A 15,480-nucleotide genomic window follows, 5' to 3' on the forward strand; every position below is an offset into this window, starting at 1 on the left:
GTGCCTAGGTGGCCATGAATGCACTCTCGTCTGATTTGCTAGCCAATACAACGCTAATATTAGTAGCTTGAGATGATTTGCAGCAAACTGAATTCACTCGTATTACAGAAAAGGTTGGATAACCCTGATCTAAGGAATGAAGAGTCCTTAAAATATTGGTAGTAACATTTTTTGATTGTTCCAAAACTCTGAAACAATGTTAATGTTAATGTTATAGTGATTTGTATAGCGCACGGCTGCCCCAGCCAAGGGGCGTCCCGGCGCTGCAAGCAGACAGAATGCAGAGAGTTGGAGGTGCAGAGAGAAGAAAGAATTATTGGAAGAGATGAGTTTTGACAGCTTTTCTAAAGGCTAAAAGGTCCTGTATACCGCGGATAGCTTCGGGAAGGCTATTCCATAGCTTGGCAGCTAAGAAGCTAAAGGATCGGCCGCCTACTCTGGCCAGTCTGGTGCGGGGGATAATCGCGAGGTGTTGTCCCTCTGAGCGGAGCGACCTCCTCGGAATGTACTCTGACAAAAGGGGGCACAGCATTGGGGGGGAAGCGGTTTTAAGGATTTTAAAGGCTAGACACAATGCCTTAAACTGGATCCTTTTACCCACCGGGAGCCAATGCAATTTTTTCAAGGCTCCGGATACCAAGGAATGGCGGGGGAGACCTACCAGGGCCCTGGTTGCCGCATTCTGGACTCTCTGCAATCTGGTGGTTTCGGCAAGATATGCCCCCAGTAAGAGAGAGCTGGCATAATCCAGTCTAGAAAGAATGGTCGCCTGAACAATTAGCTGGCGAGTGCGGCAGTCAAAGAACTTCAGAATAGGTCTGATGTTACGTAAAATGCCGAAGCAAGTGGCAGCCACTTTTTTAGTATGATGAGTGAACTTCAGTGCAGAGTCCACCCAGACTTCCAGATTTTTGACGCATTCTTTTGGCTCGGGAGGTTGGCCTAGCACTTCAGGCCACCAGTTGTCTCCCCAGGACGAGGTGTTTTTTCCCAGGAGCAGTATCTCTGTTTTCCCGGCGTTCAGTTGCAGGAAATTCGCCGTCATCCAGTTGGTGATGTCCGTAAGTGTCTGTTTAAAGTGATGGGCCTCCAGACCACTGTTGTCCTTAAGAGCCACCACCAACTGGGTATCATCGGCATAGGATACCAGTGCTAGTCCGTTCTTTCTAGCCACCTCTGCCAGAGGGCGGCCATAAACATTGAACAGGGTAGGGCTCAGGGAAGAACCCTGCGGCACTCCCTGTCCAATGTTATGCTCCTTAGAGATGTAAGGGGGGGTGGAGACTCTGAAGGACCTGTTGGAGAGAAAGTCTCTAAACCATCCCAAGGCCGTCCCTGTAATTCCAATTTCCTCCAGTCTCGTCAGAAGGACCTCATGTGACACCGTATCGAAGGCAGCACTGAGGTCCAACAGGACCAGTGCAGCCGTTCCGCCGGTGTCAAGAATGGTACGAAGGTCCTCTGTAACACTGAGCAGGGCTGTCTCGGTGCTGTGACCAGCTCTAAACCCGTGTTGGGAGTCATCCAGAATGTTGTTGGTGAGAAGGAAATTGGTCAGAATGTTGTTGACATGTGCCTCGATGATTTTGGCAGGCCAGGAAGCAGGGAAATGGGCCTGAAATTCTCCGGAAGCGTAGGGTCTAAGGTGGGTTTTTTTAAGATGGGGGAAACCCAAGCCTGCTTCCATTTAGAAGGAATTCTGGCGGTAGAAAGAGACAAGTTGATAATGTCCCGAATATGTTCTGTGATAAGTTCGTGAGCTTCACAGAATGTATCCGGTTTAAGGGGATCCGCCGGGGAGCCAGATTTAATTTTTCTGCAGATTTTTTGAAAACTCTCTCTCTCAAGTGTAGGAAGGGAGGAGAGAGAGGGCCTGGTGGAATCCAAAGTGGCCGGTGACTGCGGGAGTTTTGGGAAAGTGTCATAGATTTTCTTAATCTTATTAGTGAAAAAATTAGCCATATTATTGCAGAGGTCAGGGGAAGTAGTGGTAGTGATGGCAGTTTTTTTCGCAGTAAGGTCTTTCAGGATTTTAAAGACAGATTTCGAGGTGTTAGAGCTATTGCTGATTTCGTTTGCATAGTATGCCGGTCTCGTTCTGCAAACCTTACGGTGGTAAGTTTTTTGGAGTAGGACATAATCCTGTTTGAGGTTGACATCGTAATTTTTTCTCCAACCCCTCTCTGCTTTTTTGCATTCCTTTTTCAGCGTTGCTAATTCAGAATTGTACCAGGGACAATAACCGTATGGGTACGGACCTTGGTCCATCTGGCAGGGATCAAGGTGTCAAGTGCCTTGGTGATCCAGAGGCAAAACTGGTCATACCCTACGTCCAGGTCATCACTTGGGGGAGGGGGATTTAACATCAGGAGGTTGTGTAAGTCTTCAAGGCGAAGTTTTTTCCATGGCCCTTTTTGAACTGACGGAGTAGGCACCGCTGCGGGGCTCGAGTTACAGGAAATAGACAGTATTACTAGATGGTGATCTGTCCAGGTCATAGGAATAGGCGAGCCTGCGGATCCACTCGTAATGTTAGAGAAGATGGGATCAAGAAGGTGTCCCGCTCTATGGGTGGGACCACTTACGAGTTGATTAAGTTGGAAGGCGGCGAGATCCGCAAGAAAAGTGGCAACTTTGGGCTCGGTGTCTCTATCAAGATGTAAATTGAGATCACCTAGGATCGTAAAGATAGCCGTTTTGGTAATGTTATTGCCCAGATACTGTAAGAGTGAGTTGATAAAAGGGGCGTCTGCGCCAGGGGGTCTGTAAATCAAAAGGCCGGTTGCACAGAACTGTGGGTTGGCTTTGATGGAAAAGCGAGCGCTTTCGCTGCCCTTGATGTCTACTTTAATTAATTGGCAGTCAAGATGAGATTTAATTATGAGCGCTAACCCGCCCCCTCTCGTGCTCCTGTTCACAGTGTGTATGGTATATCCCGTAGGAGTAGCTAGGTTGCAGACCGAGTCCATATCGTCAAGGAGCCAATTCTCGGTCATGAACAGGGCATCAAGAGAGTGATCTTTTAGGAGGTCATGGATTTCTGAGTGATTTTTCTGCAAAGATCTAACATTTAGGTGACCGAGCCTGGGCCTGGGGCGGTTTGGGTTTAGTTTTGGTAGAGGAGCAGAGTTGGGAGGGGTGTAGTAGGGGATGTAAAATATGGGCAGGGTTGCGTCTTGCACAGGAACAGGTGAGGTGCTGAAGACCCAGCAACTCTGCTTTAGAATAGCACATCTTACCGCCTTAATTATGAGTATTAGGTACAGTATGCCTGGCGCCTGGCGCTGCCTTAGCGCGGACGGGCGCAGACGGGCTGGACTCTGGCGTGACTCCGGCGGGCATCTGGCGCGTCAAAAAAAACGCGTCCGCTATGCGGAGAGGCCCTTCCCTTTTTAAAGAAAGCTAGAGCGCGTCACGGCGCACCCCGACCCAATATGGCCGCTGTCCTACCCTCGCCTCCCCGGGACCAACTCTCAGCGTTAATACTCAGCTGAGAGTCTGGTAAAAAAGGAGGAATGTGTTCTCAACACTACTCTATTGTTTTAACAACCTGTATGGTTCTATAGAAGATTATGAGAAGCCATTTCTAAATGGTCTGAGACTCTAGAAAGAGAGGTCTAGATCGGGTACCCTGTAGGAAGGTGGATCCCTGATTATGGTTGCCCCCCAACTTTTTGCCTAGTGTTCAGCTGGTTTTCGACTTAGTTGGCCTGGGATCCTGCTATTCAGGACCCCAGGCTATCTGCTCTCTCTATAAAATGGACTCCCTGTACTGTAGGTACATACCAAATTGGATATTGGGTCACCCCTGTGAGTCCCTGTATAGTGTACCATAGGTACCCAGGGCATAGGTGCACCCAAGGCCCAACAGGGGCTGCAGCATATATTATGCCACCCCTGGCTGGCCACCTAAATGGACACAACTGGCTGATCACTCAGCTGGGGCAAGGTCATGTAATCACCCCTTGCTTAGGTGTAGTATTCCTATACCTACTTACATATAGACACATAGTAACCCATGAGTCACTCCTATGGCAGGCCTTAACAATCCTGAAGGCAGAGTGCTTGGTTATGTGTGAGATGGTGCTCTAGCATGAGCTGAGCCTGTCTGCAGCTTTCGGAACCATGTCCTTATAGCTGTTCTATGATATTGCCATACCATATACTCTTAAGTGCATTATGAACCTTGCGGTTACATGCTAACTTTGGTTTGGCTTTATCCAAACATGTCGTGTAAGGTGTCATACGCTTTGGAATACTACCCCCTCGCTAATTCTGGCGACCGGGGTAACATTTCACCCTACTAAAGGGAGAAGACATGTTAGTTCTGACTATCCCGGTTAAAGTTAACCAGAGCCCCAGCATCACAAAACGGATGCTTCTGCCACAGACACAAGTCTGACCTCCTGCTGCTGGGAATCCTTCCAGTCACGGAGGTTTGGACAATAGGTTTCCTGCTTGGGGAGGTGCGAGCACCACCCCTGACAGGAGGATGTGTATTGGGACAGGGAGGGCTGAATAGAATCAGACACTGCCTGGAGCACTCTAGGTACTCCATGCATACCCCAGTTCAAACCGGTTGCTGGGGCACTCCAGCCCCAGCTCTAGCGCGAATCTGCACAAAGGAAAGGGGTCCCAACCATAGGAGGGAACTAGTGACCAAACCAGCCCCCTTTAGTTGTATAAAGGTAGGAGCTGACCCAGGAGACTTTAGATTAATCCTGAAATCGAACTGAACCGAAACTCTGGACCCTTCGACATTCACCTGAACTGAAGACTGAAGAATCTCCCTTGTGGCCAAGGAGTGACCACCCTGGGCAACCAGGCACCATCCAGCAACTCGACGGCTTGCTTTGTCCCCGTTCTCGCCGGAACCCGAGCACAGAGCCTGACAAGACCTCGACTCCCGGATCCCTCTGACCACACTGCACGACTCCAGCACAGCTGAGCCCCGTGGAAGGTGTCGGAACCTGTGGAAGCAGGCAACTTGGAAACTCTTCAACTTGCTAACAGCGCAGCTCCTGAGGCCTCCTCGAAGCTGTGCACTGGGGACTGAGACACCCCGACACCGAGCTCCACCTGCACCGAAGACCAGCCCTCCACACTCCACGAGATCTGCGTGGAGCCCTTCTGCTTGTGTTCTGCTCGACGCGTTGTCCGGTTGCTGGCCCGTTGGCTAGTTAGCCCTCTGGCGACGATCCTTTTGAAACTCCATCGCTGGTCTGGTTGCTCCAGACTGGCCCTTGCTTCCCTGAAAAGGTGAAGTACCTCAGACCCTCCTGGTCTGCACCAGAAGCCTTTTGTGCATCCTGCATGGGTTGCCTTTGCGTAGGCTTGTTGGCTCTGATCTTGAAGCCGACCCCTCCATCTGCGAGAACCTTCGTGGGACAGCTCCTCTCCAGCACCTGGTCGTCCTCGACGCCTCCTGGTCCGCGTGGCTGCAACGACAAGCTTCACCCCAGCACCTGATTGCTCCTCAACGGCGTCTGGTTCCTCCCTGGTTCCACCCGGTCACTGGCTAGTGACCTAGACTCTGTCCCCTCTGCTTTCAGGTCTTCTTCAACTCCGATCCACCCTTGGATCCACCCGGACATCTTCCTCCTGGTCGCCTGCAGCATCTTTCTTCACAGGCTCCATAGACTTCAACGGCGAAACCCGACACATCTTCACACCTATGCACCCACTTCCTGTGGATGAGGTAACGCGAGTACTTCGGTGCTCTCAAGGGTATTGACTATCCAAGTGTCTAGGTTTTTAGTTGTTTCCTTCTATCTAGACCGGAAGTGTCCTAAATCTTCATTTACTTACCTTCTAAGTTCCCATTGACTTTCTATTGACTCTCGCGTGAGTGTACTGACAATGCACGCGCCGCCTGTGGGCCTCCTACTCCTAACTTAAGGGTCAGATAGTGTCGCCCCAGCGATTCTCTAGGCCCTAGGCCTCTTCCTTTCCCAAGTCGTGGTTCTTATACCACTTACTTAGCATATGGTTTTACGCGCCCCTAGGGCCTAACTGTAAATTGTGCTATTTAAGGTATTTCTAAGTGTAACTTGTTATGTGCTTTTGCCTCTGACCTCATAAAGAGTTCAGAGGAGTGTGTTAGTGAATAAATACATATATATTTTATATATATCCTGTGTGGTGTCCTTTCATTTGATATTCAAGGGGTTACATATGGTAAAACAGCTGGCTTTACAGGGCCTCAAGAGTCTGAGCCTAAGACTGTTCTGTCCACGCTACTTCTAGGATAGCTGGTCTATAAGGTTGACTTTACAACCATCACCATAAGGGTTGTTTGGACGGGTGCAAGGTGTTCACTAGAATAGTGAACATCATATACCAGGCCAACTTCTCACATACCCCCCTCCCTGTTTGTTTAAATAATGCACGGTGGTGGTATAGGCCGTCTGAATCAGAAGGGACTAAGACTGGAATGAAGGGTACAGCGGTTTCAGAGCCAAGTGTACTGTCCTCAGCTCTTAGAGGTTGATATGATAACTTTGTTCTGTCTCTGACCAGAGGCCCTGAACTTGCAGAGTACCCAAGTGAGCACCCCATCAATGGAGTGAAGCATCTGTGACTATCATCTGGGTAGGGGGGTCCAGGTGAATGGGAACTCCCTCTATCAGATTGGATCGCTTCATCCACCATTTGACCTGTGACCCTGCTCGCTGACCCTGCTCAAAGGCAGGTCGCTCCCCACGCTGCTGCACGGCTCTGCCTCCATTGTTTTTGCCTAATCTTGTATTTTTCCCCTAAGCCTAACTTACTTTCTTGCCCAGACTTCTTTTTATTCCCCTGTGCCTGTACTTTCTTTCTTGCCCAGACGTGTTTTTATTCCTTTGTGCCTGTAATTGTTTTCTTGCCTAAACTTGTTTTTCCTTCCTGTGCCCAGTTCTCCTGCGGCCCGCCCATTTTTCCGGCCGCTGCGTCTATGAGGCCCTGCACTCTGCCATCCCATTCGCAGCCCGCTCCTGTCTCCCAGCTGCTCCTCCCTCCCACATCCCTTCATATGAAGGCCGCGCAGCGGGCGCGCCGAAGGCACGCCTAAGGCAAGCCCATCTGCACCTGGACCGCGCCAGGACCCAGCGAACGCCACAACGCCCGACACCGCAACGATGCCAGAACCCTCCACGCACTCAACACCGGACGATCACACACCTGCTTCCTGGCCGCCCGAAGCACACCCATGGAGCTTTCACCTACCGGAACTGCAGCTTTACAAGCATCCGCCCCACCATGCTATCAAACAGGTAAGTACCCAAGAACCTCAGATGCATCCTTCTCAACTTTATAATCAGAAGGAGGAAAGGATCACTGGTCCTGCTTAAACCTTGGGCTCACAAGTCAAGGACCTGGTATCTCCCAAACATATATGACTCTCATACACGTGTATATTGATAGTGATGGTCTCTCTTTTGCGGTATATACTGTGTCCCCGCTTTTCTACACGTGCGTGCGTAATCATTGAGTCATTTTTTGTCTTGTGCACCCTCCACCAGGAGGTTTGCCTTAAGGTTTAAGGCAGTAGTGATCGTGGAAAGTGGGGGGTAGTGGTGTGGTTAATAAAAAATCCGGAAGGCCAGACAAGAGCACTTTAATAAGTCTGGGTTTGGACTATAGTTAAAAATTACGGATGCACTTTGCGAATTGATAAGGGATTCTAGTGCATTGCATTGGTATTGTTAAAAAGAGGTCAACATGTTTCAGCCTTTGGTAGTCAGTAGATCTATAGGCTTTCGTCAGGACCAATGGGGATAAGTGAATAGGTTTCTTAGGTACAATGAAACCTTAAAGTCACGAAGAATCAGGTCAATATTCCTTTATTCTTCTCACAGTTTTTTTCACTATTCACTTATCCCCATTGGTCCTGACGAAAGCCTATAGATCTACTGACTACCAAAGGCTGAAACATGTTGACCTCTTTTTAACAATACCAATGCAATGCACTAGAATCCCTTATCAATTCGCAAAGTGCATCCGTAATTTTTAACTATAGTCCGAACCCAGACTTATTAAAGTGCTCTTGTCTGGCCTTCCGGATTTTTTATTAACCACACCACTACCCCCCACTTTCCACGATCACTACTGCCTTAAACCTTAAGGCAAACCTCCTGGTGGAGGGTGCACAAGACAAAAAATGACTCAATGATTACGCACGCACGTGTAGAAAAGCGGGGACACAGTATATACCGCAAAAGAGAGACCATCACTATCAATATACACGTGTATGAGAGTCATATATGTTTGCGAGATACCAGGTCCTTGACTTGTGAGCCCAAGGTTTAAGCAGGACCAGTGATCCTTTCCTCCTTCTGATTATAAAGTTACCTACAGAGACTGAAAGGATTCTCACTCTGCCTCCCCCACCCCCATGATTATACGCATCCTTCTCAACACCTGCTCCGCCCGCAAACATGCTGTTGAACTCTGGGACCTACTCGACTCAACCTCCCCATACGTCGCCTTCCTGACGGAGACCTGGCTGAACCCCGCCTCGGCACCCAACATAGCCATAGCCGTCCCGGAAGGCTACAAGATCAACCGCAGGGACCGCACCAACGAAGCAGGAGGAGGAATCACCATCGTCCACAGGAACATTCTCAGAGTCTCGACCAACACCGACGACACCCACAGCACTGCCGAACACCTGCACTTCCAGATCCACACCGACCCCAACACCACCCTCAGAGGAACTCTCATCTACAGACCCCCCGACCACAGTTCAGTGACTCCATCGCCGACTTCGTCAGCACACATGCCCTCGCCTCCAGGTCCTTGGGGACCTGAACTTCCACCTCGAGAACAACAACACCAACTCCACCACCCTGATCGACAACCTAGCCAACCTCTGACTCAGACAACTCGTCACAACACCCACCCACTCCGCCGGACACACGCTTGAGCCCATCTTCTCCGCAAGCCCCCATGTCTCCTTCAACTACACCACCGAACTCCACTGGACCGACCATCGCTGCATCCACTTCACCTTCAAGAAACCCACCACGCACCACTGCACCCAACAGATGCCTCAATGTTGGAGCAAAGTCACCGAAGACGAGCTAACCACCACCCTCGCCCACAGCCCACCCACCGACCCCGCCACCCGCAACCTCAGATAGTGGATCAACAACTGCTCCAACACCCTCGCCCGGATCAAGAAACCCTCCAACAGTCACACCAACAAGAAATCCAGCTGGTTCACTGAAGACCTCAAGGCCTCCAAGCAAACCTGCCGAAAGCTGGATAAGATCTGGCTCATGAACAAACACCAGACAGCCACGCAGCCAACAAGAACGCCACCCGCAGACACCATCACCTCAACAGATCCGCCAAAAGAGCCTCCTTCAATGACAGCCTAGACAACAACGCGCACAACAGCAAAGAGCTCTTTAACATCGTGAAGAAACTCTCCAACCCCAGCTCCAACACCATCGACGTCCCACCCTGTGTGACTCGCTGACTACCTTCTTCCACCACAAGATCGCAGACATCCACGACAGCTTCAACGCCACAACCGCCCCAACAACCACTGAAACCTCCGCCCCCACGACCACCATCCGCACCAACCGCCTGCTCTCCTGGACCAACATCAAGGACGATGACACCGTCAAGATCATTAACACCATCCACTCCGTATCTCCCTCAGACCCATGCCCACACCACATCTTCAACAAAGCCAGCACATCCATTGCACCCCATCTCCGGAAAGTCATCAACACCTCCTTCGAGACAGCAACCTTCCCGGAGAGCTGGAAGCACGCCGAGATCAACGCCTTACTCAAGAAACCCAAGGCTGACCCCAAGAACTTCCGGCCCATCTCCCTGCACCCGTTCCAGGCAAAGGTCATCAAGAAGACCGTCAACGAACAACTGATCCGCTACCCCGAGAAGGACAACATCCTGGACCCTTCCCAGTCCGGGTTCCGCAGCAACCACAGCACCGAGACTGCCCTCATCGCCGCCACCAATGACATGAAGTCCCTGATGGACAACGGAGAAACGGCGGACCTCATCCTCCTGGACCTGTCAGCCCCCTTCAACACGTTCTGCCACCACACACTACGAACACGCCTCCACAACGCCAGGAGTCTGGAGGTGGGTCTGCACGAAGAAAAAATGGGTCCTGTTCTGGAGCCTTATATTTTTGGGAAATCCGTGTGGGAGCTGAGCCCACATTGGCCGGAGTTAGGAAGGTCTGCATTGCTGGCTCTAGCAGACCTGGAACCAAAGTAAATAGATGCCTTGTCGACTAACTATGGTGAAGGGTTTCAAATATGACTGACATTGAAACTGAAGGTGCAGACATATTGATATTTAACGTGTTGGCACCCCTGCAGAGAACTTTATTGAAAGTTCCAATATAGGCAATCGGGGACACCCTGGATGGCGGTGTTGCAGATAAAGGGATGAATATCCCTAATGGAAGACCTTGTAGATGTGGTAGATGGAGATCTACGTCTTCTTTTAGGTGAAGGAGAACAGCGAGATTGTGAGCGCCCTCTTGGTCTTGAACGCCGTGTTGTTGGGGACCTAGAACTTCTTGGAGACCTGCATGGAGGGGTCCCGCAGAGACTCTGGATGGCAAACGGGATTTGGAGAATTCCGAGCCCGGAACTCTAGGTGGGACTTTCCAGCATTGTATGCCTTCTAGCCTTCTTGGGAGACATATTAATAGAAGGAGACTTTTCTATTGGATCCGGAGATCCCCCCGGTGTGATCTGTATAATGCTGTTGCCAGGAGAAGATGACACCTCTCGACGTCGACCGCAGTTTTCGACGTCGATCTAGGTTTCTCTGGTACGTCTCCTGAAGTGGCGAGAATTCTCTCCCTCGACGATGACCCGGATAATGCCACCATCGATGTCGACTGCTGCTGTGGAGACACACTATTCGTGTCTATGCAGTGATGCCCTCGACGTCGGTCTCTTCGACGGTGACCGGGACGGCCTTCTTGATGTCAAACGCCGGTAGGTGTGTGGCATCTTCAACGTCGACTTCCTCGACGGTGATCTTATCCTCGAAGTCAACAGTCTGTGGGTCTGAAAGGGTGCTCTTGTCGATCCTCTCGACGCCGACCTTCATTAAGGAGGCGGAGATCTCGATGTCGAACCGATGTCTTACTGTTGATGGGTGCTTCGACATCGATTTCAGTCTGTCTTCACCCATTTACTTCGAGCCCGAAGTATGCCTAGACGCTGACTTACTTTTCGTCGTCGGAGGTTCTCGTCGCTTCCACAGCTATCTGTCCCTCAACGTCGTAGAATGACTTACTCGTTTTTTTAATGTCGATTTCGACGCTGACGGCGAGCAATCTTGAATTTGCTTTCTTTTGGAAGATGGGGAAGCAGATCAACACATTTCTATTTTCTGTGAGAGGAGAGCTTCTTGGGATTACTCTCTAGGTCACTTTTAGACTTTCCTCTCTCCATTGACGCATGACGTCTGATCTTCTCTCCGGCACGCAGAGTTCTCTTTGAAATTGCTGGCAGTAGTAACACTTCTGTGGATTGTGTGAGGAGTGGATTATGTGAGGATGGCAAACACACAATACACACAGAGTGAGGGTCAGATTTAGCCATTTTATTCCCACAGGAAGGACATTTGGTAAATAAAGCTGGCATTTCTGACATAAAAAGATTGTTAAATTGCCAGAAAAAGAGTAGAAAATAATACCAGCAAAGGCAAATGTCGAATAAAGTTGTAGAAAACCAATTTCTGACTAGAATTAGTCAAAAAAAGGACGAGCTCCAGGATCCTCACAGAAGGAGCCAGAAAAAAGAACTGACCTGTCACCTGTGGTGCATGATGGGAGCAGGTGGCTCCTGGAGGTCTCAAAGGCACGGTGTCCAGGTTCTCTGAAGCCTTAAAGTCAAGGTGCCAGTTTTTTTATTATACTGTGGTGTTATTCATCTGTGCAGCTAAAGAACAAATTGCCTGCTATTACCTGTTTTTCTTTTGTGAAAATAAAGGGTTGTTGTTGAACAATACTGCAGTATATGTTTTCTATTAGTCTATTACCCTATTTATATGTGATATTATTTTCTTGCAATAGAAATCCATGTAATTTTGGCATTTTAGTCTATTGGATCTATAATAGGCTGCATATTTATGTGTATATACATGTATATGTGTATGTTTTGGAAGTGCTATATACTTGTGGTTCTAAACATACACAAATATATGTATTTTTATATATGCTCCGGGGTCCTGCACGTGGGCAGGGATTATTCAGTGCTTATGACTTTGATGAGCATCCCCTGGAAGAGAAGCAGATTTCTGATGAGATTGAGGAAGAACATGCATTTTTCTTGTCTTGCTGCAGCTTATGAGGTAACTTGGAAGGAGCACCATGTCCACAAAGATGTTTTCTTAGATGCCTTTTTAGGTGGTTCCTGAGACGAGTGACCTACAGGGTCATCTAGAGGTCTCTTAAGAGACGTTTTAACAGAAGACCATGAAGAGGTGCCACTCTCCTCATCAGAGACAGGTATATCTGTTAAGCCAGAATAAGAAAAGCCTATAGAAAATCTTTCTGAAGAGCTGTGAGAAAACAATCTTGACAGAGCTCATTGGAGACTCCCTAGCAAGATGTGCTAGAAAGGTTCTACAGGGTGGTGTCATCTGACTGATTGTCTTCCAAGGTTAGTTCTTTTTTAAATAATGACTACTATATGTTGCTAAAACAAGAGGCCTAAGGCCTGTATGTTCTAGGTCTATCAGGACATTGCTTCTCAAAGGTACTGGGAACTCCCATCTCGACGACTGGCAATGATTCAAGCATATGAATCTATGAAAGTTCCAATACTGGAGTCTATAACATTCCTGTCTTCCATTTACATGTTGAAATAAATATTTGCATATAAAATGTGGTGTTTGTTTAGAGTGAATAAGCAGATATTTTCTCAGTTTGTATTTTTGTTGTGAAAGTACTGCAAAATTTGCACTAATTTTGTTTATATACAAGATACAAACAATAAGGAGATTCTTTATCAACGTCATTGATGAAGTTATTTTTTAGCCCACAGGTGACTCAGAGCTCCAACAGCGTTTAACATACTGTATTTCCTCTAGAAGATATATAACGCACTTCTCCAAAGTGAAAGACCAGATATGTTGAGGAATGTCCTCACACTATACGCAGAGGAAATCTGAGCTATTGTAGTCTCTTGGGGGAGGGGAGTTAAAAAAACAGTTACCCCAATGGATGAAGTTACGCAATTTTCAATGCGGTGCATGTGCTACTAAATATGTACCATTCTGTATCCTTTTAGGAATGTAAAAACATATTCGGCTGTTTATAAGGGCACTTGCATTTCCAGGAGATGGGCATTGATTAAAAGTGCCTCAATTCTTCGTTTGGGGTAGTAAGTGCTATATAATGCTACAATACGATACAAGCCATTAAACATCAAGTGCTAGAGAAGGGTGTGGCTATCAGGTTGCCTGCCATCGCTGCCATTTATTACGTCACAACTTTATTTGAATATGCATGTATTATATGAAAATCTGATGCAGGAAGTAATGAATATGTATTAAGTGCAGGTTCATAACATTAAAAAACGTTGGTGACTATGTATCTTGAACCCTGCTAGCCATGCTGTTTCTAATTGAATTTCATCATTCAAATCTATCACTCTTTTTTTGTTACAGTTTTATCTAGCGCAAACTCGACCCGAAGGTATCAGAGCGCTTTACATGAGCTCCAGTTGCATTACAAAAGGATACATAAATGTTTGTAGCCACAGGGAGATTAAGTGATTTGCCCAGAATCACAAGATGTTTGAGCTTCCCGCCAGACTCGAACATGGTTCCCCATTGTCAAGGTCTGTCTTTCTAGCCGTTAAGCCGCATCCTCTCTCACTTCTTACGTTTTTAGCTTGTCATATTATTAGGTTAATTTAACAAAGTGAAAATGACTTATTTATGAATGCAAGAGGTACATGAACAACAAAACAATGAAAAGGCTTTTCAAGCAAAGGGTTCTCGTCAGAAGAGAACATGGGACTGCCGGTGCACAGACAAAGTATCGACTCCAAAATATCGACTGGACATAATATCGAGTTTTAAATATAGACTGGACAAAATATCGACTGGACATAATATCGACTACAAAAATATCGTTTTTCAGGTAAGTGAAGTAATATCGACTGTATAAAATATAGATAGCAAAAATATCGAATTTTTAATAATATATAATATTTTATAGTGTATTTTTATGTAATAATATGTGTGAAAAGTGTGTATTAATGTTATAAAATATTTTATTAAATGAATTTTGTTTTTTTAATAATTGCGTAATGTAATTCTGTAGCGGGTTGTGGGTTTATAGGGGAATAGGGTGGGAAGTAATTTAATAATAATTAATTAATTAATATATGTTTGTAAATATTTATAATTAATAATTAATTGATAATTAATTAATAATAATTAGTTAATTAATAATATAATTTTGTACATATTTTGTATTAGTAATTAATTGGTAATTAATTAATTGTAATTAGTTAATTACATTAATTAGAGTACATTTTAATATATATAATTTTGTGTTATTGTTAAGTAATTAATTGGGAAAAAATAATATTAATTATTAAAATAATTACAGCTAATGTGCTAATATATTTACTTTATTGTTATTGTTAATTAATAATTATTTGGTAATTAAATAATATTGATAAATTTTGGGTAAAGGAGTATTTTTAGGGTTCAGGGTCAGTTTTCAGTTTTTGGGTAAAGGGGTATTTTTAGGGTTCAGGGTCAGTTTTCAGTTTTTGGGTAAAGGGGCATTTTTAGGGTTCAGGGTCAGTTTTTAGTTTTTGGGTAAAGGGGCATTTTTAGGGTTCAGGGTCAGTTTTCAGTTTTTGGGTAAAGGGGCATTTTTAGGGTTCAGGGTCAGTTTTTAGTTTTTGGGTAAAGGGGCATTTTTAGGGTTCAGGGTCAGTTTTCAGTTTTTGGGTAAAGGGGCATTTTTAGGGTTCAAGGTCAGTTTTCAGTTTTTGGGTAAAGGGGCATTTTTAGGGTTCAGGGTCAGTTTTCGGGTAAAGGGGCATTTTTAGGGTTCAGGGTCAGTTTTTAGTTTTTGGGTAAAGGGGTATTTTTAGGGTTCAGGGTCAGTTTTGGGTTTTTGGGTAAAGGGGTATATTTTAGGGTTCAGGATCAACAAATAAGATTGTAAAAAATTATTTTTATTATTTTCATTTATTATTTAATTATTATAATTTAATTTAAGTATTTTAAGTATATTTTAGTAATTAAAATTTAATATTAATTTAATTTAACACTGTTTGTAATAAAGTCGATATTTTTTACATCTATATTATTGTTAACGATATTTTGTACTCGATATTTTTGTACTTACCTGTTTGTAGATACAAACTCGATATTTTGACTGTCGATATTTTGTCCACGATATTTTGGCAAGTCGATATTTTGTCCCTCGATATTATTTCAGTGATCCGGGACTGCCACCACCCGTCCCAC

The 15,480-nt window shown here is 46.2% G+C and overlaps 1 protein-coding gene across 1 annotated transcript in view; it reads right to left on the minus strand.

The window, feature by feature from the left end:
* The window catches only part of COCH (cochlin), a 432,915-nt gene that overhangs the window by 195,966 nt on the left and 221,469 nt on the right, over positions 1-15,480 (minus strand). The gene's annotated exons all lie outside the window — the stretch shown is intronic.

This window comes from Lissotriton vulgaris, chromosome 9 (assembly GCF_964263255.1).
Source record: "Lissotriton vulgaris chromosome 9, aLisVul1.2, whole genome shotgun sequence".
Taxonomy (NCBI): domain Eukaryota; kingdom Metazoa; phylum Chordata; class Amphibia; order Caudata; family Salamandridae; genus Lissotriton; species Lissotriton vulgaris.